Below are 26,425 nucleotides of genomic sequence, written 5' to 3' on the forward strand. Positions count from 1 at the left end.
TTTGTAATTTTTAGAATGCTTCTTTGCATTAACTACATATGTAAGGTGATTTTTCTCTGCAAGGCTGAACTCTTCAAGAAACAACTGCCTCTGCTCTGAGGTTCCTCTCTTCTGAATTATGTCGTATCTGTTTTTTTCCACAAGCCGTTAATGGCACTAATTGATAGTCTTTTTTCTCTTGGGATGTATAAACATCTCCCTGGGACTCAGTTTTGAGGATAGAAGGCCCAGTCTGAATTTGGTCCTGGGGTCAGTCTGTGTGTGTGTGTGTGTGTGTGTGTGTGTGTGTGTGTGTGTGTGTGTGTGTGTCTCTCCTGAGAGACTGAAGTAAACACTTGTTTTTGATAAATTTTTAACTTAGAGATTTATTTCCTTAACAGTTTTGGTGTCAAAAGAGGGATGACAAAAGGCCAAGGGCTCCCATGGGGTGGGATACAGATGAGCACATCCTTTTCTATTTCCAATTCCCTCACTTTGGTCTTGCCTGTGGCTGCTGACCATCAGAACCATCTATATCTAGCCTGAGTATCAGGCCTGAGAGGCCAGTATCCACTGTTCCCAGTTGGGCAAAGACTGTGATCCAGTGCCCTAGTATACTAGAATCCAGCAGTGTGATGAATTAGTGAATTTTTCAAGATGAATGGAATCTGTCCAAAACCAGCTATAATCTGTCCAGATCAACTGGAATCATCTGTCCAGATCCAGCAGAATTTGTCAAGATAAATCATAACCTGTTAAGAACAACTGGAATCTGTCCAGATCTACCAAAATTTGTCACGATCAATTAGAACTGATCAAGAACCAGAATTTGTCAAGAAAAACTGGGTGGTGCTAAGGTTTTATCCCTATTTGTGGGGACATATGGGAAATTTCTAAAATTTAATAATGCAAAGAATTGGCTCCAAAACTTCCTGCTCGCCCTTTCCAAATTTTAGGTATATTAATTATGGGCCTAGTCCCCATGATTTCTGAAGCAGCTAAACTTTTTGTCTTTACTTAAGACAGCCAACTGTAGTTTCCTTCAGAAGAAAAGCGGTTAACCTAGGCTCTGTAGACCCATGAGGAGTTTATGGATAGATTTCAGGAGGTCCATAAATTTGGATGGGAAAAATTACATCTTTATTTTCATTAACCTCTGTTGGAAAACTATTATTTCTTTCAATTCTTTAAAAGTATTATTCTGAGAAGGGGTCCATAGGCTTTATGTCAGAGGGAGCCTTGTCACAAAAAAGCTTAAGCCCCTCTGCTTTAGAAGGATCCTTTGATCGTGAAATCCTCAGACACTGTTATTATTCGTGTCTGAGACACCTATCCTTACCAGATGAGGGTGTAGTTTCGGGGGGAGGCAAATTCAGAAAAACAGTGGCAACAAAACCTCCAGAACAAAGAGGCAAAGTTAAGGCTGGAATTTAAAAAATTCAAATTGGAAATGGAATAAATTTCCATCTTTGATCCCCTGCTATATACCTATCCCCACCAGCTTATCCTCCCACATTGGCTCTGGCTAGGACAGATCCTTTGAACTTTGGGTTCACTTTGATCTTTGGGTCCCCAAGAACTTTAGCCTGTCTGGCAACTGCCCAACAAAAGTCAGAGTGAATTCTTTACTATGGTCCAGGCTCCAAAGGGTCTACTTAAAATGAAGCCGAGTGCTGAAGAATTTAGAATTGGGAAGTAATCAAATGTAAGTATGACTCCTGGGTACTTCTTCAAAATAATTTTTAAGAAAGCAAATCGACCTCTTGGAGATGACAACTGTAAGGTGCTTCTGGTGTTACATCCAACGTGCAATCATTTCCAATATTTAAATGCCCCTACCAACATTCTAGTCCTCAAAAGGATGGTGCTACTGGAATGATTGGAATGACGCCACCTACTGGAGACTTACTATAGGAAAGCTCCGCCATGAGGAGAATGCCTCAGAGGGCAAGGCCATGTGGCTTTTCCTCGGCGTCAGGAAGTGATGTTTGCTCATGGGTGCTGTCTATCAAGGCTACCAGCCAATCAACTTGAGGAGCCTCCTATTTTCTGAGAGGGGACAGGAAGGAGGAAAGAGGGCCTGCGTGGAGAGCTCTGTCTCTTTTTGGTTCCTGACTTGATGGTGGTGGCGGCGGCAGAGGACTTCACAGGAAATTTGAAGAAAGATAGGAATGCCAGGCTGTTGGAATTCTGTTCTCAATCTTTCTCTTTCTATCTTTCAATAAACCCTTAAAAACCTACACTCATTTTATCAGTGATTTTAGTCAGTTTCCCCCAAAGCTGGGGGAACAGATTAGAACCCACATTTAGATTCTTAAATTACACACTACTTTGGTCCATATGCTCTGGTTGCCTTCTGGTCTAATACATTCCCTAAATTATGTGAAAATCCAGGTGAATGCAAAAATCTTTTTTTCAGTCTATCAGTCAACTTGGACTAATGTTAACCAGCTACTGTCATGCCTGCTATCTAATTAGCAATGGACAGCTTTGTGTAATCTGCCTACTGGCCAAATACTGAAGCTCAGAATGACCAGATCTTCCAGGATGCTCACCAATGCCTTCTTGAAGCAATTCTTAAGGGTTTGCCCTCCCCACATTGTTATGAGTCAAATTGGAGCCTGTGAATAGAAACCTGATGAAAACCCTTCTAATGATTATAGCAGACTGTTACAAGATTTCCAGAATTATCCTGTCCTTCCAGACATAGAAAATGCATTTAAGCCCATGTTATTCCAGACATTGGTCAATGGACTGGAAAAGACTATTTCTCCAGGAGGCAGAAAATGCAGTTATGTGCTGGGAAACTAAAACCCTTGATGACATCATTGTTGGAATAGACCACCATAGCAAGCAAGTGGCTGAAAGTCTGTTGCTCAAGGTAACCTAATGATAGGACAAATTCAGAATAAGAAAATCCTATCCTTGAATTCTCCTAGTCTTCAAAAGTTACCTTTCCCACTGATAAATCGATACCCATCATTATTGGAAAGAAATGGTTCAATGGAAATCTAAATATAACATCACAATATCCAAGATTCTAACAATGAGGGAATGTGGGGCACTCACATAACCTAATTTCTCCCCTTTCTACATCCATCCCCAAAGCCTGAATTCTTGCTGCCCTGTCTGGAATTCTTTTTAACTGATGGTGGGATGGCCAAATCAATGTTATCTGCTGTTGATTGCCACAATGTTCCTAAGACCTTTGATTTGGTCTAGGCAGTGGGTATGACTTCTCATTTGTATTTTTTTCTCATTCAATTACCATGCAAATGGTCCCCTAAGACTGAGCATGCCTTCTTTCTCTCTGAGAATCTTGCTTTCAATTTAATGGGAGGGACCTGTTCTGTAAATTAAATGCAGCCACTATTTTCAGTTCTGAAAGAGTTCATTTGGAATTGCCTCACTCTAATATCCCTGCTGTGTCTTTGTTTCTCTAATATAATCTTGACTATTTGGGACATAATGCATCTAACTCCTAATTGCAGCCTTGCAATTACTTTATATAGCTCATGTTATTTCTGAGAGACAACAACAGATTCTCAATACAGAGGAAATTCATCAGAAATAGCTAATTGGCATAGTGGAATGCCAGACTTGTAGTGAGGAAGACTTGAGTTCAAATCCACTTTAGATGCTTACTAGGCATGTGACCCTGGGCAAGTCTCTTAATCTCTCAATCTCTCTCTCTCTCAATCTCTCTCTCTCTCAATCTCTCTCTCTCTCAATCTCTCTCTCTCTCAATCTCTCTCTCTCTCAATCTCTCTCTCTCTCAATCTCTCTCTCTCAATCTCTCTCTCAATCTCTCTCTCAATCTCTCTCTCTCTCAATCTCTCTCTCAATCTCTCTCTCTCTCAATCTCTCTCTCTCTCAATCTCTCTCTCTCTCAATCTCTCTCTCTCTCAATCTCTCTCTCTCTCAATCTCTCTCTCTCTCAATCTCTCTCTCTCTCAATCTCTCTCTCTCTCAATCTCTCTCTCTCTCAATCTCTCTCTCTCTCAATCTCTCTCTCTCTCAATCTCTCTCTCTCTCAATCTCTCTCTCTCTCAATCTCTCTCTCTCTCAATCTCTCTCTCTCTCAATCTCTCTCTCTCTCAATCTCTCTCTCTCTCAATCTCTCTCTCTCTCTCAATCTCTCTCTCTCTCAATCTCTCTCTCTCTCTCAATCTCTCTCTCTCTCAATCTCTCTCTCTCTCTCAATCTCTCTCTCTCTCAATCTCTCTCTCTCTCAATCTCTCTCTCTCTCAATCTCTCTCTCTCTCAATCTCTCTCTCTCTCAATCTCTCTCTCTCTCAATCTCTCTCTCTCTCAATCTCTCTCTCTCTCAATCTCTCTCTCTCTCAATCTCTCTCTCTCTCAATCTCTCTCTCTCTCAATCTCTCTCTCTCTCAATCTCTCTCTCTCTCAATCTCTCTCTCTCTCAATCTCTCTCTCTCTCAATCTCTCTCTCTCTCAATCTCTCTCTCTCTCAATCTCTCTCTCTCTCAATCTCTCTCTCTCTCAATCTCTCTCTCTCTCAATCTCTCTCTCTCTCAATCTCTCTCTCTCTCAATCTCTCTCTCTCTCAATCTCTCTCTCTCTCAATCTCTCTCTCTCTCAATCTCTCTCTCTCTCACTCTCTCTCTCTCTCAATCTCTCTCTCTCTCAATCTCTCTCTCTCTCAATCTCTCTCTCTCTCAATCTCTCTCTCTCTCAATCTCTCTCTCTCTCAATCTCTCTCTCTCTCAATCTCTCTCTCTCTCAATCTCTCTCTCTCTCAATCTCTCTCTCTCTCAATCTCTCTCTCTCTCAATCTCTCTCTCTCAATCTCTCTCTCTCTCAATCTCTCTCTCTCTCAATCTCTCTCTCTCTCAATCTCTCTCTCTCTCAATCTCTCTCTCTCTCAATCTCTCTCTCTCTCAATCTCTCTCTCTCTCAATCTCTCTCTCTCTCAATCTCTCTCTCTCTCAATCTCTCTCTCTCTCAATCTCTCTCTCTCTCAATCTCTCTCTCTCTCAATCTCTCTCTCTCTCAATCTCTCTCTCTCTCAATCTCTCTCTCTCTCAATCTCTCTCTCTCTCAATCTCTCTCTCTCTCAATCTCTCTCTCTCTCAATCTCTCTCTCTCTCAACCTCTCTCTCAACCTCTCTCTCAACCTCTCTCTCAACCTCTCTCTCAACCTCTCTCTCAACCTCTCTCTCAACCTCTCTCTCAACCTCTCTCTCAACCTCTCTCTCAACCTCTCTCTCAACCTCTCTCTCAACCTCTCTCTCAACCTCTCTCTCAACCTCTCTCTCAACCTCTCTCTCAACCTCTCTCTCAACCTCTCTCTCAACCTCTCTCTCAACCTCTCTCTCAACCTCTCTCTCAACCTCTCTCTCAACCTCTCTCTCAACCTCTCTCTCAATCTCTCTCTCAACCTCTCTCTCAACCTCTCTCTCACACTCTCTCTCAACCTCTCTCTCAACCTCTCTCTCAACCTCTCTCTCAACCTCTCTCTCAACCTCTCTCTCAACCTCTCTCTCAACCTCTCTCTCAACCTCTCTCTCAACCTCTCTCTCAACCTCTCTCTCAACCTCTCTCTCAACCTCTCTCTCAACCTCTCTCTCAACCTCTCTCTCAACCTCTCTCTCAACCTCTCTCTCAACCTCTCTCTCAACCTCTCTCTCAATCTCTCTCTCAACCTCTCTCTCAACCTCTCTCTCAATCTCTCTCAACCTCTCTCTCAACCTCTCTCTCAACCTCTCTCAACCTCTCTCTCAACCTCTCTCTCAACCTCTCTCTCAACCTCTCTCTCAACCTCTCTCTCAACCTCTCTCTCAATCTCTCTCTCAACCTCTCTCTCAACCTCTCTCTCAATCTCTCTCTCAACCTCTCTCTCAATCTCTCTCTCAACCTCTCTCTCAATCTCTCTCTCAACCTCTCTCTCAATCTCTCTCTCAACCTCTCTCTCAATCTCTCTCTCAACCTCTCTCTCTCAACCTCTCTCTCTCAACCTCTCTCTCTCAACCTCTCTCTCTCAACCTCTCTCTCTCAACCTCTCTCTCTCAACCTCTCTCTCTCAACCTCTCTCTCTCAACCTCTCTCTCTCAACCTCTCTCTCTCAACCTCTCTCTCTCAACCTCTCTCTCAACCTCTCTCTCTCAATCTCTCTCTCTCAATCTCTCTCTCTCAATCTCTCTCTGTTTTCCCACCTGAAAATCAGGGTGATAATAAGCACCTTTTTCATAGGTTGCAGTGAGGATCTAACAAGATAGGTCAAATGCTTTTAAGTCTATGTAAATGTTAGCAGTTATTAATGACCCAGTACTTTGAGGAATCTCTTGGAGGGGGGTGATAATTTATTTTAATGCCTTCTTGAAATTTTGTTGCTATGAAACATTCTTGCGTTTCAAAGCCCTGCTTTGTAACAGTTGACTGACCTGGGGCAGCTAGATGGCACAGTGGATAGAGCACTGGCCCTGGAGTCAGGAGTACCTGAGTTCAAATCCGGCCTCAGACACTTAACACTTACTAGCTGTGTGACCCTGGGCAAGTCACTTAACCCCAATTGCCTCACTAAAAAACAAAAAACAAAAAAAAACCAGTTGACTGATCTAATCTCCTTTTAGGAGAAACTAGCCAGCATCTCTCATATTTCTGCTATTCTTCCTTTCCTTCCTGTTTTCTGCTCTAGGATGCTGTTCCTGGGGGGGCGGGGAAGAGTCCAAGAAAAGAGGAGGAACTATGCTCCAGGACGGAATGACTGTAAAATGACTTCCTTTGCAATCTCCCTGATGGTTTTACTACTGTTCTTCCTTTTATTGGTGGCTGCTACACACTGTTGTCAGCAGTATAATTCTGGAAAACCTGAACTGAAATGCTTGGTTTATACCCAAGGCTACTTGGATTTCTCCCATATTCAAATAGACTTTCCTGATTTTCCTTCAAGGGGATTACCTGCCTCATTTGGGAGTGTGGCACTGCTTTAGCTAAATTTGTCAGTTTCATCATCTCTAAATGGATTAAAGAAACTTCACCTATGCTAGAAGGAGCTGCCCATGACCTCCAGCCAACCACTGGGATGGCTTCTTCACACTGCAAATTCACTACTAAATCACCATACTGGTGTGAGCTACAAAGATGATTTGCCTTATCACCTGACCTGTGGTCTTAATGACTGTTTTGTGTGACTGGCATTTTGATATGGAAATTCTGAGCCTTAGATCATAAAACCAAATCAGCTAGCTCTTCAAGGGAGGAAGTTTCAGGAGAGTATCCAAAAACATGAAAGACCTTTAAGAATGCTAACCTGAGACCAGAGCAGGGGTCTTCAAGCTCTTTTATGCCGAGGACCCCCTTTGGCAGTCATCTTGGTGAAACCTATGGAGCCCTTCTCAGAATCATGTTCTGAAATGCATAAAATACACAGATTTTACAAAAGAAATCAATCATATTGACAGAAAAGATGTGATTTCCACCATTTGAGTTCAAGGACTTCTGAAATGTATTTACAGATTCCTTGGGGTTCAGTGGACCCCAGGTTAAGAATCCTAAGGCTAGAGAATTTAGGAAGTTATCTTAAAGAGACACACAGTACCCCATGCCCTCTGCCAAATAAAAGTATCTCTATGAAAATTTGGCAATCTGTTAAAAGGATGATTTGATAGGTTTGCTTATAAACTGGAGAAGTGGTTCATAGGGTAAATTATTTGACTGTTGGTTATCATGGAATCTATGGAAATAATGTGAATAATAAACTGACAGGCAAACATCAGAGTTTCGTGCTGCCCCATCTGCTTGTTAGAGTTCTGAAAAATAGGGCAATTTAGTAAGCATTAGACCATCTTCACACCCTTGTGTAATAATAATAGTAATAATAATAGATCACATTTTTATAATGCTTTAAGGTTGACAAACACTTAACAAATACCTCATTCTATCTTCATGACAACCCAGGGAGATGTTACCCACATTTTACAGATGAGGAAACTGAGGCAGAGATTAAGTGATTTACCCAGAGTGACAGAGTTAGGTTTTTTTTTGGGGGGGGGCAATGAGGGTTAAGTGACTTGCCCAGGGTCACATAGCTAGTAAGTGTCAAGAGTTTGAAGCCAGATTTGAACTCAGGTCCTCCTGAATCCAGGGCCGATGCTTTATCCACTGCACCACCTAGCTCCTCTGACAGAGTTAGTTCTTATCTGAGACTGGATTTGAACTCAGGTTTTCCTGACTTCTGGTCTAACACTCTTTCCATTGTACCAGCTAGCTATCCATGACCACGACAAATTTGTCAATTGTTGTTATGTGTAAAAGTCCTCTTTAAGTCATCAGGGAGGAAGAGTGAGCCCATAGACTACTAAAGAAGGGATCTAACCAGAAGCCTCAGACCTTAAGCATTTCTGTTGAACTTTGGATCCAAAGACCCCAGTTTAAGACTTTTGCTCTAAGGGCTTTTCTGAGAAAATCTTCCAAGTCAAATGAAACAAGTACTTCTCTGGCTTTGAGTGAACTGTTAGGCATTTACTTTCTGTGTAAAATCCATGATCTGATTATTTTATTAATTTCTAATGATGAATTATTATTTTGTATCAGAAAATGTTTAATTAAAATAAAGGAGAGTAAGTTATAAGGGCTTTTTTGTTCTTTTAAAAAAGGACTTTATGTAAGTTTAATGGACACACAGGATAAATATTATCAATAACTGTCATGAATTGTGAGCTTACTGGCATTACTGTTAATTTGAGAGATGACCAGACCACTTCATCCCCTTCAGCTGTAACCAGTGGGACTTACTGTATGGCATGGAACCTCTTGGCACTGTCACTTTAATTTGATGTTGTTCTGAGCATGGAATCCAGGTAAAATTGTTTGAAATATCATTAAGCCAGAAGTCTACCATTAAAAGGAAAATGCTGCCACAAAGATTACTGTCTACATATCTCCAAATATTATAGCCAGCCAGGTAGATGTCCATTTCAGGAACCTTACAAAGGTAATGGCAGGAAGTTCCTGACTCAGTTTCCCCATTGTGATAAATTGCTTCCAAATGGGTAAAATTTCTCACCTGTTAGTTCATGGACTTGGCTACGATATCCTTTGAATGATGTGGACTTCTGCTGCATGAATTGGTCATTCCAAAAGGTATTTATGACAATTACCTGAAATCAAACAGAGCTGAGGCAATTTTGTCTCATTATAGCTATAATAGGGCAGTCTATGGTTTTCAGGTATAGCTCTGATAGACCACTTTTAATACCGTCTTAACCATGACCCTCTATCAGCAAAGTCCTTGACCTAAGCAGGAAAATGGGCAATCTTTCACAGTGAATCGTGCTGTTACAATCACTGGACATCTAGGTTGTGCTGAGACAAAGGACCCCATTGTTCACATTTCTACTCTTCTCCATGTTGCTTGCTGAAAATTCCTCACGTGGCAGATCAGTTCTTCAAATGGCCATCCCTTTGCTCATTGGCTCAGAGCATTTGACTTTAGGTCAGGAAGATCTGTGTTTGAAACCTGCCTTACATACTTACTAGCTGTGCTGTTCTGGACAAGTCACATTACCTCACAGCTTAATTAACTCATCTATAAAATGGGCTAATACTGGGGCAGCTAGGTGGCACAGTGGATAAAGCACTGGCCCTGGAGTAAGGAGGACCTGAGTTCAAAGCCGACCTCAGACACTGGACGCTTACTAGCTGTGTGACCTTGGGCAAGTCACTTAACCCCCATTGTCCCACCAACCCCCCCCCCCCAAAAAAAAAAACATTTGCTAGGGGGCAGTCAGGAGGACCTGAGTTCAAATCTGGCCTCAGACACTTAAGACTTACTAGCTGTGTGACCCTGGGCAAGTCACTCAATCCCAATTGCCTCACAAAACAAACAAAAAAAATGGGCTAATACTAACAGCACTTTGCAAGCCTTAAAGCTCTCTAAAATTGAAGCTTTCACGATTTTCCTATCCCACTACTCTGCAGGAACACTTCCATCCTCTTCAAACTTGAGGCTAGAATTACGATGTAGCAAATGGGTTTTTTTGTTACCCACAATAAGGAGAAAAACGAATCTGAACAATCCCATCCATTCACTGGTGTGTGGGTATGTGTTTGTATGCTGTCCATGTGCATGATATTTGTCTATACGGGTCTGTCTGGATGGAACTCACAGGGAGGCATAACTAGATATCTCTAGAGTCTTCTCTGCCTATTTTTCTTCGAGAGAGAGATTTAAATTCCCGCCAGAAGGAGGAATTTGGGGCCACAAAGTTGGTTATTATATTCTCCTCAGAGAGGAGGGCACCTGGCTGTAACTATACCCACTCCCCAGATTGTTATCTTAGGGCAGGGATTAGTAAGTTTCCCTCCCCTCTTTTGTACAGTTCTAAGAATGGTTTTTATATTTCTAAGTAAATGTTTTTGAATTTAAAAATAATTCTCAGCCTTAAGTACAAAAAGAGGGGTGGGCTGTAGTTTGCCAACTACTGGAGGGTGAAAATAATTGTCCTACTCAGTACTCTTTAAGAGGGAAGGAATTCTCTAGGGTATAGGGCCAAGGCTTGTCTCACTTCCCACCAAATGCCAGTTGCACAAAGACCACACAGAGCAAATAGCAAATAAGCCCATCTATCCAAGCTGATGTCAAACAGAAATCAGAGGAAGTATACAGATGAGGATATAGCAAACAAACACAGAGAGAATGAGCTCCCCAAATGGGAGTGAGATATCTCAACTCAACCAAGAAAGAGAATCTCAGATCTCATTCAACGTGGAATCCCCTTAAGTCTCTAATGTAAGAAATTGGGGATGGGGACATGATTGAGGTATGGGCTCCTCTACCTGTTGTCTTCTTCCCAGAGTCTTTCTTGCCCTTCAGGGAGCTCTCTTTGAAGAGAATCTGGATCCAAGCGTCTTCTCTCTTGAACCTGGAAGCCAGAAGACCAACATCTCTCCTCTTTCAAGGTCTCTTGAGCTCCGCCCCCTCATGGAGGCATAGAGTCAATCTCCATCAACGAGGAGAGTCTTATACAAATGGTCTTTGAGCTCCTGGCTACAAATTTTTTAAGGACACATATATAAATTTTAAAAATAACTCCCAAAGTGGGAAACTGACATAGAAATTTAAAAAATGTCTCAATCTTAATTGAGCAGTAAGACTCACCTTGAAGAGGCAGTAGAAAGATTAAAAAATTGGGAATGTTATTTGAAATTTGGACCCGTGCTTTGTTTTCCTTCCAGGTTATGCTCATCAGCATAAAAGTCAATTGCTCAAGGGAATTAACCACAGCTGCCCCCTCTTTGGTATTCCCTCCCCCCTTTTCTTGATTGTATCTGGCTTTTCTCTATGATCTGTTAAAGGTGTGACTGGTTAATCTTTATTCTCTTAGAATGTATTAAAAAGCATCTCTTTGACAGTCTTTGAGGAGAGGAGGTCGGTTCTGAATTCTGGCCCGGGGTCTCCCTTCCTTGCAATATTGCAGTAAAGGCTTGTTCTTGATAAATCTGGCCTTAGGGATTTATTTCCTTAACAAAAGGACCTCAGAAGCCCAACTTCATAATCCAAGCTCTTCATTTTTAAGATGGAGAAATTGAAGCCTAGAGAGGGGAAACATCTTGTCCATAGTCAAACAGGGATCAAAGGTCCTCAGCTGGAAGGGACCTCAGAGGCCGTGTAGGCTCATTTTCCAGATCAGGAAACTGAGTCCAGGAATGGTTTAGTCACTTACTCAAAGGGACAGAAGTCATGGGGATCACAGACCTAGAAGTGAAAGGGACCTTGGAAACCAACTGGACCTCCCCTCTCATTTCCTGCATGAGGAAACCAAGACCTAGAGAAATGAAGTGACTTGCTGACATTGGTAGTAAGTAGCAGAATTTTAAACCGGCTCCTCCAACTCCGGATCCAAGACCCTTTCCCCTGCTTTCTGGAGATAGGCTGTTTCCCCAGCACAGCCAAAGCTCCGGTGGTACTTAAGAAGGTCTGAATATTGTTTGAGAGGCAGGAAACTGACCCTTGTATGTAAGGGAATCTCCCAGGCACCCTTGGGGATGTGCCAGTTAGAAGGAAATGGTAAGCGGGAGTCTATTCCTAGGGAAGAGAGTAACCCCATGCTTCCCCCTCCAACCCCCACCCTCCTTCCCCTAGGCCCAGGTACCTGGATCCTCCTCCTCAGCCTCTGTTTAGGTGGGAGGTGCCCAGAGTGGTGGAGGCAAAATCCCTAGAAGAAAGACATCAATCAACAAGTATTTATTAAGCACCAACTGTGTGCAAGGCGCTGTAAGAGGCACTGGGGGGAGTTGAGGACAAAAGGGAATTCCTGGTTCTGACTTCCAAAGACCCTGGCACACCTAAGCCTCCTCCAACACGCTCCAGAGTCGAGACAAGCATCTGGGGCCGACCTGGTAACTCTTAACAAGTCACAGAGCACGGGCTGATGCACATCAGCAGAGGGAGTTTCTTTACTTGATGGGAGTTCCACAAACCACTGAAATCACGGATTGAGTCCAAAAATATGTCCCTTGCTTTGGCTGCTGGATCTACATCTAAGAACCCTGCCTCTTCCCTTAGACCCAGAGGACGACGGGGATGATTTCAGCCGTTGTTATTGGATCTGCCACATGTAGCAAGCACAAAGTTTCTGGGTGAGTTATGGGCCTTCGTGAGCCAATTAGAGGGTCTCCAGGAGCTCCAAACAACTAACAAACATTTATTAATTTACTACTGTGTACCAGGCCCCGTGCTGGGTGTGAGGGGATACAAAGAAAAAGTCCTTGTCCTCAGTTTCAAAGTGCAAGAAGGGAAGAGATTGGTTTCCCTTTCTAAGCTATGCAAGAGGGGAGAGCATGGAAGGTGAAGGAGACAAGTCCAAAAGTAAAGTAGGAAGCCATATAGATAGACTGTGTGTGTGTGTATGTACATATCACATGGTACATATGTGTTATATAATATCTTTTATGATAGACAAAACTTATTCAACATTTACTTTGTGCCAGGAAGAATGTTAAAAGACAGAGATACAAATACAAGTAAGTAAGACAGTCCCTGACCTCAAAAAGCTTCCATTCTAATGGAGAATCCAATATACAAAGGATGTTGGACAAAGGACTCCTGGGAGTTCTCAAAATTGTGTGGTAAAAGCAAAGGAACCGGGGCGGCTAGGTGGCACAGTGGATAAAACGCCAGCCCTGAATTCAGGAAGATCTGAGTTCAAATGTGGCCTCAGACACTTGACACTTACTAGCTGTGTGACCCTGGGCAAGTCACTTAACCCCCATTGCCCCGCGCAAAAAAAAAAAAAAAAAAAGCAAAGGAACCTTGAACTCTGCCCTTGGAACCACCCTGGTCTCTGATTGGGGAGCTTTCACCCTATCTTGCCAGATCCAGGCCTCTACCTCATACCTCTCAGCCATGTCCAAATTCTACCAGCCTCAATACCCCTCCCTTGTTTTCCAGTGATCCACCCCATTAGAATATAATTTCTTGAGGGCAGGGACCATCTTACTTGCTTGTATTTATAGTATAGTGCCTGGCAAATGGTTAGGTGCTTAATAAATGATCTGTCAGTTGGTCTGTCTGTCTATCTATCTATCTACCTACCTACCTATCATCTATTTATCTATACCATCCACTCAGTCATCCCTTTCTCCTTTCTGTCTCCCCTATCTGTCCATTATTTATTGATTTATCTACCTATCTATCATCCATATACCTATCTGTATACCTATTCTACCCATCTTCTGTCATCTATCTCTACCATCCAACCCATCCCTTTCTTTCTCCCTATCTGTGTATCATCTATTGATCTAGCTACCCATCCATGATCCATGAACCTATCTGTCCATCTATACATCATATCTAGCCACCCATCCTTCTATCCATCCTTCCATCCATCCATCCATCTATCCAAATTCAATAGGTCACCCAAAACTCCAAGGAGATTGGGTGTCAAGGCCCTAAGCAAAGCCCATGAGGCATGTCAGCAGAGTTACCATGGGAATAAAGACATTTAAGACCTTTCTGAAAAGAGGCCATCATTGGAGCCACAGACCTTTGGCCCATGATTTGAAGAAGCTGGGGGTGGGGGGGAGGGCAGGGGAGGATTTAACCCAGAGAGGAAAGAAAATTTGAGCAGCACAATTTCAGAGGGAAGAGCCCAGTATTTAGATTCAAAGGACCTGATTCAAATAGAAGCTCCACCTCTTAATACCCACATAACCTTACATGAGTCCCTTCACCTCTCTGGGCTTTAGTTCATCATCTGTAAAATGTTAGACTGAATTTGATTTAATGACAAAGTGCCTTTCAACTCCACATTGATGATTTTATTGGCAGTGATGGGGTACAGTGGATAGAATTCTTGACCAGGAGTTAGAAAGACTCCAGTTCGATCCTACCCTAGACTTTGATGGCTGTATAACCCTGGTTAAGTCACTTGACCACTCTAAACCTCAGTTTCCCCATTTGTGAAATAAGGATAATCTCACGGGGTTGTTGTGAGGATAAAATAAGATATTTATAAAGCACTTTGCAAACCTTAAAGTATTATGCAAATGCTGGCAAAATCTTATAATTATTGTGATTATTATTAATATTCTAAAGCACAGAAAGATCTACAGTCCTCTTTCCTTATGCCCGGCATTGAAGTGAGATGGCCTATCTATGCTCCTATGTCAATAAACATCAGAGATGGGATTTGAAGGTTTCTAGATGCCAGCAGGACATCTCTGACACAGTATTGCCCATCAATACATTCCATTGTTCTCCTACCCTTGCTGAAGCTTTTACATACAGGGTTTTTGTGTTGTTTGGTGAGGCAATTGGGGTTAAGTGACTTGCCCAGGGTCACACAGCTAGTAAGTGTTAAGTGTCTGAGGCTGGATTTGAACTCAGGTCCTCCTGACTCCAGGGCTGGTGCTCTATCCACTGCTCCACCTAGCTACCCCTGCATACAGTTTTTACTATACACAGCTGTTTCTACAACTTCTTTCTTACAAGTGGAATTTCCCCAATTCATACTCATCCTGGTACTGGGTTAGAGGCAGCTGGGGGAACAATGGATTGAGCCCTGAACAAGGAAGCCTGAGTTCAAATACAGCCTCAAATAGTTACTAGCTGTGTGGTCCTGGGCAAGTCACTTGACCCCTATTTGCCTCAGTTTCCTCATCTGAAAATAGGGATAATAATAGCACTTACCTCCTAGGTTTGTTGTGAGGATCAAATGAGATAACACATGTAAGATACTCAGTGTATAAATATAAAATATAAAAACACTCATTATACAGATTATTGATTGTAATGATTGCTAATTATTCATCTCTAAGTCTCAGCTTCCTTATCTATAGTATGAGGATGATAATTGCATTCTCTAACTCATAAGTCCAGTGAGAAGAAAGCAATTGTAACCCTTAAAGTCTTCCATTAATGAGTTGTTGTTGTTGTTTGTTGTTTTACTAAATCTGTGGTTTCATCAGCACAGGGAACTTCGGGTGAGGAATGAGCTCTACCAGGGCAGATCAGTACCTGTCCTGCAACTGATAGTCTTAGAGAGTTGTCCACAGCATTGAAAGGTAAAGTCAGATAAAGGGGTAAGAGAGAGAGAGAGAGGAAAAAGAAAAAGAGGGTGGAGGGAAGAGAATGAGAAGACAGAAAGGTAGGGGAGAGTTAAAGAGAGACAAATGAGGGGAAAGAGAGGGAGGAGGAAGAGAGAGGGGGAAAGAGAGAGGTGAGAGAGGGAGAGAGGAGAGACAAAAAGGGAAGGAAAAGGGGGAAAAAGAAAAATGAAGGGAACTAAAGGGGAGGAGAAAGGGGAGAGGGGAGACGAAGTTGGGGCTGGAGAAAGGAGGAGGAGACAGAAAGGTGGAGAGAGGTAAGGTTGAGGAAGAAAGAGGAATGAAGGGGAAGGAAGAGAGAGGGTCAGAGGAAGGAGGAGAGAAGCAGAATAGGCATGAAGGCATTTGAGAGCAGAACTGCTTCCCTGGATGCTTACTTTGCAGACGATACTGTCGTCTTCAAATTGAGAAGTTTCTAACTAGCTGGAAGCGTTCTAATCTGTTGAGCACAATGGGTAAACCCCAGATGTTCTTTACATTCAAAGTTGAGCCTTGATAAGTCAGCAACCATGTCCTCTTAATATCTCTGCAATTGCTCCTTACAAATAGCTTTATGACTACTGAGCCAGCTGCTCTGGGACCTCTTTTTGACAACAGGCAAAGAAATGGACCTACTTCAATTTCCTTTAAGACATTTAGAGAAGAGGAAACTGAAAAGCTTCTCCCCAGACAAAATTAATGCTTCCAGCGTAACAAAGAAAGTGGTCAAATAGAAAGAAAAAAAAACCCTTTGTATCAAATATATTTGATAAGGGTTTGGTATCTTAGATATAAATAGATGACAGATTTACATAGGAGCAATAGCCATCCCCCAATAGGTAAATGGTCAAAGGATATGAAGAAAAAGCAGTTCTTAAAAGAACTGCAAAGTATTCACAACCACGTGAGAAAAATGCCATAAGAGAAATGCAAATAAAAACAACTGAGATTTTACATCACACTCTGAAAATTGATGGTGACAACAAGTGGCAACAATGTTGGAGGGATTATAGAATGATAGGCACACTAATACATTGTTGGTGGAGCTATGAAATGAACAACTACTTTGGAAAGCAATTTGGAATTAGACTAATAAAAGGATGAAAATGGCTATGCCCTTTGAACCAAGACTCCATTACTGGGCTGAAAGCCAATTATGAGAAGAAGAAAGTCTTCGTGTACACCCAAATACTTATAGCAGCACTTTTTGTAATAGTAAAGAATTGGAAACAAAGTAGATGTTCATTGACTGGGGAGTAGCTGAACAAATGGTGGTAAGTGAATGTAATAGAATATGACTAAGCTGTAAGAATAATAAATATGATGAATATGGAGAAACATGGAAAGATCTACAAGAAATGATAACCAGTGATGTAAAAAGAGCCAAGAAAAAAATACATATCAAAAACAATGTAAATGGAAATCGTTACCAAAATACAAAATATAAAGAACAAACATGGCTCAGAAGGGTTGTTAAGAAGACACTCCAGGAGGCAGCTAGATGGTGCAGTGGATAGAGCACCAGCCCTGTATTCAGAAGGACCTGAGTTCAAATCTGGCATCAGACACTTAACACTTACTAGCTGTGTGACCCTGGGCAAGTCACTTAACCACAATTGCCTCATTAAAAAAAAAGACACTCCAACTGTCAAGCTTTTGCAGAAGTGGGAGGTCCACAATTATTGAACACTGTATATTTTCAGACTTTGTTGATGTATTAAGCAGTTATGATTCTTCCCTTCTTTTTTCTGTCTAAAACACTATTTGTTATATGGGATGGCTCTGGACATGGGAGAGAGGAGGGAGTAATACTCAGGGAAATTATGGTGATGTTAAAAAAAAAAAACACAAGGCATCAGTAAAAACAGATTTAAAACAAAGAGAACCATAGAAGGCAATGGTAGGCATCAGTCAGCTGCAGTACATGGCAGATGATGACATAACCCCCAAAGTGTTGTAAAAGTGGTGAGACAAATCTAATCAATCATCAAACAAGCAGCAATTATTAAACACCTACTGTACTAGGTACTGGGGATACAAGTACAAAGAATAACACAATCCCTACTCACAAAGAGCTTACAGTCTAGTTGTAGAGACAAGTACATATGAAATAGATATTTTTATATACAGAATACCGATAAAGTGAACAATTACAAATCTATCCCAAGTAGTTACATCCATAGTAGTTTGGGAGGGGGGATACAAGCAGGAGGAGGGATCAGACAAGGTTTCATACAGAAGATGGTGTCAGAGTTGTACCTTAAAAGGAGGACTCTGGGCGGTAGAGGGAGGGAGGGAGTACAGTTTAGACAAGGGATGGATGAGGACATCTCTAGAAATGCAATGAGTTGTCTGATGAAGCCGGGGATGTCCCATCATTGGAGAGCTCTTAAGAGACCTCTCATCTACTCACCCCCACAAGTCTTTTCTCTTCCAGATTAATGTAATCTCACAGGTACATCATGATGAGTAAATGAAAAAATTCAAGTGTTCATTAAGTACCCACTATGCGCCAGGCACTGTGCTAGGCATTGGAGATCAATAAATTAATGAACATACATTTATGAAACTCCTATGTGCCAGGCACCGGGCTAGGCATGGAAGAGCAATAGTACCCCAATGAACACTTTAAGCCCCTACGCTACGCTAGAGTCTGTGCTGGGCGTTGGAGATCGACAAGTCACTCAACACATCTTTATGAAGCTCGTATTGCCGGGCACAGTGCTAGGCATTGGAGATCAATAAATCAATCAACACACATTTATGAAGCTCCTATGTGCCAGGCACTGTACTAGGCATCGGAGATCCACCGCTCAAGGCACATTTGGTAGGCATCTACTCTCTGTCGGGCACCATGCTAGGCATCGAAGATCCATCACTCAAGGCACCGTGCTAGGTGAGGAAGAGACAAACACAAAATTGAGAGAATGCCTGCTCTCAAGGAGCTTTCATTCTATGGAAATCAAAGATGACAAAGAGCTTTGCATATTAAAATTCACTATACAAATATCAGAGTTGGGCAGAGCGTTGGGAGATCACCAGGTCCCACCTCCCTCCCAGACGTGGCATGCATCCTTCCATATCTCTGACAGAGAATTGTCTAGTCAGAGAATTTAGCCACTTTGGAGGAGGAAGAGACTGGAGGGATCATCCAAGGTTCTGGACTTATCGTTGTAACCAATCAATCAATCAATCATTCAACAAACATATATTAAATACCCATGGGGTGCCAGGTACTGTGTTACAGACCAATGAAGTGATGAACAGAGAGGTGAAGTGAGTTCCCCAAGGTCACATAACTATAAATTAGAAGAGCCAGGATTGGGATTTCTGTCTCTCCACTCTGGGTTCACCACCCTTTTCTCCACCATCTAAGGTAACTTTATTTTCTTACACAGTCAATATGGGTGGAAATCCCATCCTAGAGGAAAAGAGAGCTCACTAGCTAGCTCCAGGAACCCACAGCACAGCTAGTTTCTTTCAAGACTTTGCCCATTTGGGGGAAGCTAATTTGCATAAACTTCCCAGGTTTTGCTTCCCTCCTTTCAGTGGAGTTAGGAGAATCCCCCAAACACAGATTCCAGGGGTTTAGTGAGAGCATTAACATCATTGCTACAAAGCAATAGCCAAAGCCTGTTTTCCCAGGCAGCTGGGGCCCAGATTTATGGGTTTTAATTTTCAAGGCCTCAGGGTTGGAATTGGGATGATTGATGATTCTCATTAGGACTAGGACAGCGGCTCTCTTGATGTTGAGGCAGAGCAGGAAATCACACCTGCCCTGGGGTCCATGCTGACAAGAGATTATGATGACCCTGGGGAACCTTGTCTAATGACTTCAAGAGACTCCCCAAAATGGAAAAAAAATGATCAGTTGTGATGCTGGGTCCTTGAAACACTGCATCTCAGCAATGGGAGGAAGGTCAGAGGTCAGAGGATGACAGGAACCCAGATCTCCAGCTAGCTAAAAAGGGCTTCAGAAGCCATCTAGTCCAACCCTCTTATTAACAGAAGAGGAAACTTAGGCTGAAGGAGATAAAGTGACTTTCCCTAGGTCACCAAGGGAGTGAGTAGAAGAATTCATCACAAGCCTGAATAAGGATCTCTGATATAATCTCTTTGATGGGGTGGGGGGTGATGACCATTCTGTTGTACTGAGCCTCTCTCAGTACCTATGAAGGCAGTCATCTACTTTTAGTCAGCCATTTGTTGTTAAGAAGTTTGTTTTTCCTTCTAACAAGCCAAATTCTGTCTCCCTTATCTTGTACCCATAAGATCTAGGTTAGCCCTCTAGAACCAAGCAGGACATGTTTTAACCCCGCTTTGGGATGGCAGTCTTTCAAATATTTAAAAAGGGCTCTTGTTCATTCTCCCCATCCACAAGTCTTTTCTTCCCCAGAGTAAATGTCCCAAGTCCCTTCAGCTAATCATCATACAACACAGTTTATAGTCTCATTTGTTCTCCTTTTTGGAGAATCTCCAGGTTGTTAATGATCTTTCTGAAACATAGGACATAGAAATGGACAAAAGACTCCCCATGTTGCCTGACCATGGCCCAAGGTAGTGGTAATATCAACAACACAGCTTTGCACACAGAATTTCTCTTAATGGAGACCAAAGTTATTATTCATTTTTTTTTCTGGCAGCCACATCACAATGTTGACATACTGAGCATGCAGTTCACTAAGACCCCTAGATTTTTTTCACACAGATAAGTTGTCCGATTTTACCCATCCTAGAATCATAGATTTTAGATTTGGAAGGGAATTTTGAATTTTTCTAGCCTAACCTCTTTATTTTAAAAAGCAAGAAACTGAAAAGTAGGGAGAAGTGTATTGACCAATGTCACACAGCTAGAAAACACAAACCCACCATTCAGTGCCTCCACATTTGATCTGGTTGCTATGCAGTGTGGAATTTCTTGTCATTAAAAATGTATGTTTAAACCATTGTGGTAGAAAGCTTCATTCAATGTATCCCAGGGAGCTCTCTACCTCTAGGGCCAGGTAGGACCATAGAATAATTTTCTGGGGTGGGAAGCCAGCAGCTTGAGCCAGCCAAGACTGAATTCTCTTTTCACTGTTTGTTTCTTGGACATCTTTCATCATTGTTGGGAAACTTTCCTGTCTACTTAAGCTTCAATCATTTTCTTTGCAACTTTCCCCTCACCCCTATCCCTTAGTTCTGAACTCTGAGGTCAACAGAACATGGGCGATCCCTCTTCCCTATGACAAACTCTTCAGATACTTTAAGGGAGTTCTCACATCTCATCTGAACCTTCCCTTCTCCAAGGAAAGAACCTCAGGGCCTCTGATGGAAATAGCCCTTCAACATTTGCTCTGTGCCAAAGGGAACTCTGTTCTTAAGTCATAGATCAGGCCAGGAAAGCCAAGAGAAAACAAAAGAACAGAGGTGACGTAAGATAGGTCAGTGAAGCTGACATTTAAATGGTGCTTTCCTGTTGACAAAATACTTGAAAAATCTGAAGTCATTTGAGGCTCAAACTCAGCCTCTGACACTTACGGGCTGTATGACCTTGGGAAAGTCACTTAACATCTCCAACCTCAGTTTCTTCATCTGTAAAATAAGGGGGTTGGATTATGTCAGAGGTTCTTAAACTGGGGGTGTGTGCAATGTAGTTTTTAACAAATATCTTGATACTGTCAATATAATTAGTCTCCTTTGATAGTTTATATATTTTATTTTGTGCATTTAAAAATGATTCTGAAAAGGAATCCATAAGGTTTTATTGGCCTGCCAAATGGGGTCTATGAAAACCTCTAGGGGCAGCTAGGTGGCACTATAGTGGCTAAAGCACCGGCCCTGGATTCAGAAGGACCAGAGTTCAGATCCAGCCTCAGACACTGGACACTTACTAGCTGTGTGACCCTGGGCAAGTCACTTAACCTTCATTGCCCCGCCCCCCCCAATTAAATTAAAATGAAAACCTCTAAGGTCCCTTCCACTTTTAAATCTATGATCCTATGATTCTCACATTCTCCCAGGAAAAGTGGGAGGTACATGGTTAAGGCAGACAGATAACATCTGGGACATTTAATAGAGATTAAAGTACAGAGAAAGAAAATGGTCAGAACAAACCATCACTGGGAAACCCTGAAGAAGCAGGGACAAGGTAGGTACAAGAACATTAACAATAAAAAGATGATTGGATGCTAAGGCACCCTGCTGCTTGGCTTGCCTCACACTTTGGGGGGGTGTCACAAATACAACTGGCTGAGGTCAAAGACAGAAATATAGGTCAGCCATTTTGGAGATAACAAAGAAATGCAAACAAAGTCAATGCCCATCAACTAGAAACTGGATAAACAAAATGTGGGACATGAATGTCATAGGATATTCCTGGGCTATAAGAAATGATGACTATGAAGTATTCTGAGAAGTAGTGGAAGACTTACATGAGCTGATGTAATGTGAAGTAAGCAGAACCAGGGACATGATATACAAAACAACTACAACACAAATGGAATAAACAACAACAGAAAAAAACACACATGATGTCATTACAGTGGCACGACTTGACTCTAAAGAAGAAATGATTAAATACACCTTTCATCCTCCTTTGCAGTGGTGGAGGGGAAATGGAGATAGAATGATGAATGTACTGTCAGACTCAGTTGCTGGGTTGCCTGATTTTGCTGTGTTTTCCCCCCATTTCTTTCTGATGCTTTGTTATAATGGATGGCTTGCTGGGTAGGGGTGGTGCATGGAATTGGAAAATGATGACAGTGTCAAAACAAAAGGAATCAATAAACTATAATTTAAAGAACAGAAAACAATAGATGATAGGATCAGGTTCAGTGTCCTGACATCCAGGCACAAATAAAGAAACCTTCTTAGTTTGTCCAAACTCACATGAGACTGTTGTATACTAGGAAGTCAAGTTATAAAGGCTTACTCAACAGGTAAGGGAGCACGGTCTCTAAAATAATTAACAATAACAACATTTATATTTATCGTTTAAGTTTATATAGAGTATTAATGTTTATAAATGCTTTTCATATATTATCCTTTTCAGTACCTACAAGAAATATGTGATATTAAGGGATAATACATCCCCTTCCCCATTTTCTAGATAAGGGAACCAAGGATTAGAGCGAATGGCCAGTAATCATACTACCAAGATTTTAACCCAAGTCCTCCAATAACAAATCCACCAATCATTCCACTGCATCATTCTTCCTCTACCAAGGTCCAAACACTTACCCTCCAGAATCCAACCAGTTGGTTTTAACCTATCTTTACTACAATTGCCACTCAGGAGACCACATTCCATATAGGAAGATAGCTCGCTAACAGCATGATTAGGGCAGAGACTTGTATGACCTTCAGGAATTTTCCCATCAAGCTATTAAAACCTGATGAATTACCCCCACTCCATTCTAAAAATCTGTCTGTCTAAAGACTCTCTGTCTAAATTGTTGTTGTTTGTCAAATCTATCAAACACTTGCTGATTAAAGACCTGGGGCTGATTGCCTGGAAATATGAGATTATAAAATAATAGATTTGTAGCTAGGTTATGCCTTAGGCATAACCATCACATTTTTTAAATTAAATTTTTAATGAACAGAAATCTATTTTCTCTCCCCACTCCCGCCCTCTACCTATTAAAAAGAAAAAAAAATCCTGATAACAAATATGCAGTCAAGCATAACAAATTCCCTCATTGGCTATGTTCAGATTTTTTTTTTTGTCTCATTATGCATCTATCGTGGATCCATCAGCTCTCAGTTAGGATATATAAAGCATGCAGCATCATTGGTTCTCTAAAATCAAAGATGGCCGTTATGTTGATTATATATCTCACAGAAGAGGAAAATGGGGCCAAGAGGGATTAATTGACTTGTTAATGGTCACACAGGTAAATTTCCAACCTAGATTTGAACCTAGCTTCTCTGATTCCAAGAATGCTATTCCTTCTACTGTATCATACCCATCACCACTCAAGCCTGGATCTCTATTGATTAAAATTAGTGAAACACTGAAGATTTCCTAATCTCTAATACTCGTCCCCCTCCCCCCCAAATTCAAGCAAGCACAACCTCATCTTGGAACCTTATTCATTTCTATTTGCTTCTGTACCGTTCTAAAGTGTACTCATTATTTTCTGATGGAGGTTGGCAGCTTCCCAGTGACTTATAGGGATGTAGTTTAATTTCATCAGTCACCCATGTTCAAATCCCACTGTAGGATGGATTACTTGTGATTAGGATTGCTCATTTTACAGAAAGCTCATATCATCTATAATGTTGGCTTTATTCTCAGGGAAAGCCACTTCATGGACTCTGGCCACACTGGGTAGGGTCTAGCTTGTCAAAGTCCCTTCTAAAATGTGTGCTTGAGGTCTACACATAATACTCCACATGTGGCCTGATCTGAGCATGGGACTGCATTATTACAACCTCTATTCTTCTATATGCTGGTCTAGGTATAGTATGATGCCATTAGCTTATTTGGCTACCCTATCATTCTGCCAACTAATAATAGCCATGTACTCTGCTCTAATGTACACCTGACCTAATGTCTTAGAGGATAGTTATGCATTAGTCTGGGAGATGAAAGATTACCAAATCACAGAATGTCAGGGTGAGAGGGGACCTCTGGGATCAAGTAGTCCACCCAATCAAAAAACAAAACAAAACAAAACAAAGGAGTTAAATAAAAGGTAAGTAGCTCTGTTTCCTATCTATTGTCCATTTTCATCTCAACCACCCTTGACAGTGGTTTTACTTATTCTTTTGAGTCTCTTTTTTCCCTATTACAGCTAACCCCTTTTTGCCTTTCCCTATCCCACTTAAATGTAATTAACTTTGTTAAGAAAGGACACCTCTTGATTGAATTAGTCAACCAGAACTTGGTGGGAACAAAGCTACCAAAGATCATTGGATCAATCAAAGGCATTGAGTGAGGGGCTCGGCCATACTCTGAAAAGTTTGTATAATAAGGAGGTAACTCCGAACCAGAGAGGAATCCTGAGGATTTGGCAGTGGAGAGGAAAGAGTGGAGACATACAGGGCTGAGCTACAGAGAGCATCAAAAGCAGAAAGAGAAAGGCACGACTGAATGGTGTCAGAGAAGGGCCATTAGATTTCTAGGTGTCTCTGAGCAAAAGTCTCAAGATGATGCTACCAATTGTACCCACCTGCTAAACAAATGAGAGCCATTCTAAAAGAGAATAAAAAGAAAAAAAAAAGGCTGCTCTTCTTTCCAAATTTCCCCTCCCAATGCTTATAAAGATACATGTAAGTTTAATAGTTTTCTTTGTTAATCCAAATGTTTCTTATAAACTGAATTTTGCCTTAACTGAAAGAGGCGGCAAGGAATTAACCAGAGATAGCCACTCATGTAAAGTAAAACAAAGAATGAAACCTCTGATAAAATGTTAAGTATTTTTTTTTTCTAACTGGGGGCTCAGAGCAATTGTGATTGTGTTCCTAACTTTTCAGTTAAAACCTCCCTTAAAGTAGGACAAGAGGCAACTACACGGACATGGACCATCATATTGCCCCTAAGATTAAAGAACTTAATTATTGTGACACTTAGCATTCTGAGCTTTAGTGTCACTGACATTCTTTGAATGGAACCATGTCGTGATTTTGTATTCCTCCTCAGTAGATGGTTCTTCTTTCCCTCTTTAACGTATTTTTTTTAAAAAATGGAAATTGTTGGGGGCAGCTAGGTGGCACAGTGGATAAAGCACTGGCCCTGGATTCAGGAGGACCTGAATTCAGATTTGGCCTCAGACACTTGACACTTAGTAGCTGTGTGACCCTGGGCAAGTCACTTAACCCTCATTGCTCTGCCAAAAAAAAAAAAAAAAGGAAATTGGTCATTGAATTTCCTGTGAATTCTGAATCAATCTGTTAAAAACTTCCCCTTTTCTTCCTTAATAGAAATGTTTCTCTTTGTGTCTTCAGAATTTAATTCTTTAGAATTTAATCCCTCTTGGGCTGACTTCCCAATAGAAATGTCTTTCATTGGATCCTAACTCTTCCCTTTCAGGACCCTTTGAAATTTTTGTTCCCTAAATCTAGGATGTGTGTCAGACCATGCCCACCCTTCTGCAGGAGGATTTCAGTTGGGACACAACCCTAGAAGCATGAGCTGTCTAGACCACATGTCTCACTGCCCCTGTCTCATATGTGTTCTAAATCATTTGGGTTCTTTCTGTAGGTTTCTTCTCCCACCAGGGCTGTGGAAATCTGTAGAAGACTGTGCTCATGTGTGTACAGTTGTGTGTGTTTGTGTGTATGCTGGAGGATTGTCCTTGTTAATTATCTATTATTTTTAAAATTAGATACCTTCTCTTCTGAATTAATGTATCTTCTAGTTTGGTGTGGTACTAATACATAGCACTCTTATAGCAATTTCTATTTTGTAAAGCACTTTATAGATATTTTATCTCATTTGGTTCTTATAGCAACCCTGTGACAATACTATCATTATCATCCCATTATACAAGGGAGGAAACTGAGGCTAAGGGAAGTTACCTGACTTTCCCTGGGTCACACAGCTGGTAAGCGAGGAGCAGAATTTGAACTCAAAATCCAAATCTGGGGTTCTGTCTGTTATGCACTGTTGCCTGGTAAAAAGATTCATTATAGGGCCATGTCAGCTGTGATTTTGAATCTAAAGCTGTGATTTTGAATTTTGAATTTTGAAGCTGACTCAAAATGTACCTTGAGCTTGGGTGTTTACATTTGGGGGCTTACATGTGGAGGGTCTATGGGAAATAATTATTATGTTAAATAATGCAACTTCCTAAGTGGAGTAAATCAGAAAGGAACAGGAGTGAGATAAAGGGGACTCACCCAGAGTCCATAAATACAGGAAATTAAGCTAATAGGTGGATGGGTAGCATGGGTCCTGTTGCCAAGTACA

The 26,425-nt window shown here is 41.5% G+C and overlaps 1 protein-coding gene across 5 annotated transcripts in view; it reads right to left on the reverse strand.

The window, feature by feature from the left end:
* SYN3 (synapsin III) overlaps positions 1 to 26,425 on the reverse strand; it is a 477,977-nt gene that overhangs the window by 433,461 nt on the left and 18,091 nt on the right. The window contains exons 2-4 of one of the 5 annotated variants that reach the window (XM_043965054.1): positions 12,096 to 12,158; positions 10,780 to 10,865; positions 9,008 to 9,101 (exon numbers count right to left, since the gene is read on the reverse strand). The exons of 3 other annotated variants lie outside the window; for them this stretch is intronic. The gene's annotated coding sequence lies outside the window, so the exon portion shown is untranslated. The remainder of the gene's footprint in view (positions 1 to 9,007; positions 9,102 to 10,779; positions 10,866 to 12,095; positions 12,159 to 26,425) is intronic. One more of the 5 variants, XM_043965055.1, reaches the window with a different exon arrangement.

Source organism: Dromiciops gliroides, chromosome 5, assembly GCF_019393635.1.
Source record: "Dromiciops gliroides isolate mDroGli1 chromosome 5, mDroGli1.pri, whole genome shotgun sequence".
Classification (NCBI taxonomy): domain Eukaryota; kingdom Metazoa; phylum Chordata; class Mammalia; order Microbiotheria; family Microbiotheriidae; genus Dromiciops; species Dromiciops gliroides.